The 6,182-nt window shown below is 33.3% G+C and overlaps 1 long non-coding RNA gene across 1 annotated transcript; it reads right to left on the minus strand.

The window, feature by feature from the left end:
* Positions 1–3,362: 3,362 nt before the first annotated feature.
* Positions 3,363–5,779, minus strand: LOC108367652 (uncharacterized). Its single transcript, XR_001848274.1, has 2 exons — positions 5,435–5,779; positions 3,363–3,770 (listed from the first exon to the last, which is right to left on the minus strand). It is a non-coding gene; the product is annotated as an uncharacterized LOC108367652 (long non-coding RNA).
* Between the last annotated feature and the right edge of the window lie 403 nt (positions 5,780–6,182).

Here is a 6,182-nt window from a genome sequence, read left to right on the forward strand (position 1 = left end):
TTTTATTTATTTATTTTTTTATTTTAATAATTTTTTTTGTTTAGGGTTTTTATTGTAACTTTTAAATTTAATAAAAAAAATATTTTTGTTTAATTTCTTTTTTTTTTATGGCACAAGTATTTCTTCCCATATGTAGTGCAATGCAATTAGAATTTCAAATTTGTTACTTATGTATAAACTGAAATAATTATTTTTACTTACATTGATTTAACTTTAAACATCTTAACCACCTCCAAGCGGCCTCTATCCTACGATTTCAGAACCAGAACAAGTAGTCTTCACGCCGACATTTGAAAGAAAAGCAATTAATTGCGTTGAATGAAACCTTGAAACAAAATAAATATTAAACCGGCTGATTGTCAACGCGCGCAAAAAAAAGAAATGATTGGCCATATTTTTGCTTCGCGCTGCAACTAAAACGATCTATGAGACATGCTTTATGCATTTTCATACATTTCATCTTATCTGTCAAAGCGAATCTGTCACGCAACGCGAAGAAAAAGTTTTATCTGACATCGCCTTTAACATTTATTGCATGAAACTTGTAAGGAATACAAGTCGAATGGCACAACCCTTATTTTACACCTGATTTCGCCGTATTGATGTCACTGGGAATAAGGTTTAACTTTTTCTCTCTCACAGAGAATAAAAAAAAATATAAAAGTTTAATTAAATTTTGTGGTCCGTCTGATGAGAATTGAACCCGGATAGTCTTGGCAGCAACCGATTGTATGAAGCATCTTTGCACACTCAGCTACAGCCATACATGTAGTACATGTGCTTTCAAATGTTCAGTTTGAATCAACACCAAATTTCGCTGTGTTGATGTCATAATTTCATTTTCTCTATCTGAGAGACCCTTATGCCTAAGCCTTATATGTCATATAAAAAAAGGCTTAATAATCCCTTACAATAAGGCATCACTTGGAGTATATTTACCTTATATAAGCCTTATATATCATGTAAAATAAACGCTGCAAACAGCGCCTCCAACGAATTCCTTATTTCTTACAACTTATATAATTTTTGGTGGGTATGTGTGTACGTACATATGTATGCAGGTACTCGTATGCATGCGCGTTCTTTTCTCCCCTTCTCTATACTATATCTTCCTTCTTATTCATGTAACATTTTCAGTTTTAAAAATTTCACTAAAATTTACAAATTTTTGCGATACCGCCGCCTAAGAAGTTTTACTTCAAAAAATTGTTCAGTAGCACCAATTCTTGCAACCGAAAAAATTGAATAGCATTTTATCCCGCCGGCAAGTCCTATTCAGTTTTTACTCTCACTTCCGAGAGTAATTTTCTGTTTGACATTTTTACAGGATTTTAAACGCAAAGTATTGGATCAGAGCTTATAGGAAACCGCATAAAGCGAACGGTACATTAGCGCGAATCTGACGTTGCGAATTTTCTGAGCCAAAACCTACAACAATGCTCCCTATATATTTTAATGAGCTAGCGCATACTTGCATGCTTCCTACTAAGGCATCCAATCCCGGACCTTTTTGTGAATCCCGGGAATTCGGGATCTTAAATTGGTAATCCAGGGATCCCGGGATATTTCGGGATATTACTACCATTAATTAAAATATGCTAACAAACTATTTTGTAGTCTTCCTTTAGTGTGAATATGTACCAGAAATAAAAATAAATTTTTGTTTCTAAGCAAAGAAATATAAATATCTTTATTTTATATCAGTTTAAAAAGCTAAATACAAACTGAATTAACTAAAAACTATGGAATTGAAATTCATTCATATTGCAGACGCAGTCATTTTTACAAAAAGTCTTTACACGTACATATAGTATTTATACATATACATATATGTGTAGTAATATTAAATAGTATGCCACAACATATGTATATATACAAGTCGGACGGATTTCGTTAAAAACAATGATGTCATGTCTCCGATTCGCTTAAAATTTTTTTATGGGTTCTACATGTACATGAAACAAGCGTATTCGAGGAAGTTTTTTTCTGTCAAAGTTGACATTTTTTCGTGTTTCTGACCATTCATGTACTTCTTCAAATCGTATATCTCGGGCTCTACTCATCGTAGAGACTTCGTCTTAACGTCGTTTTGAAGATAAAGAAACGGGCTTTCTGATGGTTATGATTGTCCCAAAGTAAACTTAGCTATTAACAGTTGAAATTTTTTAAGTTGATTTGCATAGCAAAGAGCAGTAAATTTGGGATTTAAAATTACACCATCCTAATCCTTAATTCTCTATAAAAAAAACATGTTCCAAAAAACTGGGAGTTTTTAAGACCTATTTTTAAAATATTTTGTTTTTATGACGAGGTGTTTTTTTTTGTGAGAGCCAACAATTAAGTCTCTACGAAGAACAGAACCCGACATATAACAATTTGAAGAAGGGCATGATTATTTAGTCAGATTCACGAAAAAATCCAAAATTTGACAGGTCATATATCTGACGAAAAAAATAAAAATTGAAGCCAATCGAAATTCTGACAACAAATTGGGGGGACTCCCGGGATTCGGGATCTCGAATGCCGGTACTAGATGCCTTACTTCCCACACTGTGAATTTTTCGAGCATTCAATGTTCTTCTCTTCGAACGCATTCGAAACGCGGAGTACAGCGTTTAGAAGGCGGCAAAGAAGAGTGTCATAGCAATAAATTTAAAGAAAAAAGTTTAATGTGCAAAAACTAATAGAAAAGCTCATTTGTCCTATTTTATATGATATGCTATGTACAAGAAAATAACAAAAAAGGCAAATTAAGCGAAGCGCACATAAGCGTGATTTTATCGTAGCGAATTCGGCTGTTAACTTCGAATCCGCAAACGAGCGCATATTTACGCGAATTTCGATATACAACTCACTTAATTTGCCTTTTTTTCTTATATTTTTGTGTCCATATCCTATCAAAAAGGAGAGTTTTTTATTACACTTATTGCTATACCACTTTTCTTTCTCTTCTTTGATGATTTCAAAGAGCTGCAAGCCGCGTTTCAAATAAGTCGGAAGAGAGGAACGTTGAATATTCGAAAAATTCGCAGAGTCTGGATCGCGCAAGTGTGAGCTAGACATTAAAATATATGTGTAGTATTGTTGTAATTTTTTGCTCTGCGGATTCTACGTCACAATTGTGCTTATGTCGAAATTCGATGGGAAAAATTCGTTCTCAGCGTTGACGTTTTCACTCCGGTAGGAGTGTTTCACTCCTTTTCTAAGCCGAACACTACGTCACTCCCTATCTTGCAAAAACACTCCGATTTTGAGATTATCAGAAATATATAGTTACCATGAAATAAAAATGAATGGCAATACACCTACTAAGATTATAAGTAAGTTATTTGCAATAAAATAATAATTTCGAAATACCTTAATCACTGTTTATAAAACGGTTAAACATTTTTATTCAATGTTGCCTGAATATAAAACGACAATAATATGATCATCGAAAAAGAAAATAATTGGGATTTCGTTTCTTAAAAAAAATGTTGTTGCACGTGCCAAATGTGTTTGATGTTACACTTAACCCTGTAAAAGGGCATGTTTTTGCATTCTTCACCTTATCTAGCTCAGATAGTTCATAATATTGTCGTAATAAGTAACTATTATAGCTTTTAGTCGAATAGAAAGACGAACACGCTTTTTTATGTCTTTATTCTTTAGTCGCTATCACAATATAACCAGTAAACAACCTTCGGTGAATTTAGCGACTGCCTTCCTCGGGGATGAATATGCTAGGGATGAAATTATTGGTACACACGCCTTCAAAGCACGCAGGGTTGCTTTTGAGAAACAAAAAATAATTAGCTCAAAATAGTTTCAAAAAGTATAGTGTAAAACGAAATTTATTGAATAATTCTACATAAAATTATATACGTAAATGACTCACTATGTAAACTATTGGAATACAACTTGTTTCATTACGTTTTTTATGCAAAATGATAATGACTATCTGAATGCTCGGAGCGCTGCCACTAAAATGAGAAACTACAGAAAAAATACTGCTCTGGTGCTACTTGTGCTGTGGTGAATTATTTCTATTTATTTTCTTCTGTTTACGTGAAATACAAGCAGGTAGTAATTTTCATTGAATTTCTTCGAGAATCTGTACATTTTATGCCTTCGTTTTGTAATTCCACGAATTTTATGTGTTAGCAAGATCAAGGGATATGGCGGGCGATATTAAAGAAATGGGCTTTCTGATGGTTATGATTGTCCCAAAGTAAACTTAGCTATTAACAGTTGAAATTTTTTAAGTTGATTTGCATAGCAAAGAGCAGTAAATTTGGGATTTAAAATTACACCATCCTAATCCTTAATTCTCTATAAAAAAAAAACATGTTCCAAAAAACTGGGAGTTTTTAAGACCTATTTTTAAAATATTTTGTTTTTATGACGAGGTGGTTTTTTTTTGTGAGAGCCAACAATTAAGTCTCTACGACGAACAGAACCCGACATATAACAATTTGAAGAAGGGCATGATTATTTAGTCAGATTCACGAAAAAATCCAAAATTTGACAGGTCATATATCTGACGAAAAAAAAAAAATTGAAGCCAATCGAAATTCTGACAACAAATTGGGGGGACTCCCGGGATTCGGGATCTCGAATGCCGGTACTAGATGCCTTACTTCCCACACTGTGAATTTTTCGAGCATTCAATGTTCTTCTCTTCGAACGCATTCGAAACGCGGAGTACAGCGTTTAGAAGGCGGCAAAGAAGAGTGTCATAGCAATAAATTTAAAGAAAAAAGTTTAATGTGCAAAAACTAATAGAAAAGCTCATTTGTCCTATTTTATATGATATGCTATGTACAAGAAAATAACAAAAAAGGCAAATTAAGCGAAGCGCACATAAGCGTGATTTTATCGTAGCGAATTCGGCTGTTAACTTCGAATCCGCAAACGAGCGCATATTTACGCGAATTTCGATATACAACTCACTTAATTTACCTTTTTTTCTTATATTTTTGTGTCCATATCCTATCAAAAAGGAGAGTTTTTTATTACACTTATTGCTATACCACTTTTCTTTCTCTTCTTTGATGATTTCAAAGCGCTGCAAGCCGCGTTTCAAATAAGTCGGAAGAGAGGAACGTTGAATATTCGAAAAATTCGCAGAGTCTGGATCGCGCAAGTGTGAGCTAGACATTAAAATATATGTGTAGTATTGTTGTAATTTTTTGCTCTGCGGATTCTACGTCACAATTGTGCTTATGTCGAAATTCGATGGGAAAAATTCGTTCTCAGCGTTGACGTTTTCACTCCGGTAGGAGTGTTTCACTCCTTTTCTAAGCCGAACACTACGTCACTCCCTATCTTGCAAAAACACTCCGATTTTGAGATTATCAGAAATATATAGTTACCATGAAATAAAAATGAATGGCAATACACCTACTAAGATTATAAGTAAGTTATTTGCAATAAAATAATAATTTCGAAATACCTTAATCACTGTTTATAAAACGGTTAAACATTTTTATTCAATGTTGCCTGAATATAAAACGACAATAATATGATCATCGAAAAAGAAAATAATTGGGATTTCGTTTCTTAAAAAAAATGTTGTTGCACGTGCCAAATGTGTTTGATGTTACACTTAACCCTGTAAAAGGGCATGTTTTTGCATTCTTCACCTTATCTAGCTCAGATAGTTCATAATATTGTCGTAATAAGTAACTATTATAGCTTTTAGTCGAATAGAAAGACGAACACGCTTTTTTATGTCTTTATTCTTTAGTCGCTATCACAATATAACCAGTAAACAACCTTCGGTGAATTTAGCGACTGCCTTCCTCGGGGATGAATATGCTAGGGATGAAATTATTGGTACACACGCCTTCAAAGCACGCAGGGTTGCTTTTGAGAAACAAAAAATAATTAGCTCAAAATAGTTTCAAAAAGTATAGTGTAAAACGAAATTTATTGAATAATTCTACATAAAATTATATACGTAAATGACTCACTATGTAAACTATTGGAATACAACTTGTTTCATTACGTTTTTTATGCAAAATGATAATGACTATCTGAATGCTCGGAGCGCTGCCACTAAAATGAGAAACTACAGAAAAAATACTGCTCTGGTGCTACTTGTGCTGTGGTGAATTATTTCTATTTATTTTCTTCTGTTTACGTGAAATACAAGCAGGTAGTAATTTTCATTGAATTTCTTCGAGAATCTGTACATTTTA

Source organism: Rhagoletis zephyria, unplaced genomic scaffold (genome assembly GCF_001687245.7).
Source record: "Rhagoletis zephyria isolate East Lansing unplaced genomic scaffold, Rhagoletis_zephyria_1.1 Rzeph_scaffold_02755, whole genome shotgun sequence".
In the NCBI taxonomy this organism is placed as follows: domain Eukaryota; kingdom Metazoa; phylum Arthropoda; class Insecta; order Diptera; family Tephritidae; genus Rhagoletis; species Rhagoletis zephyria.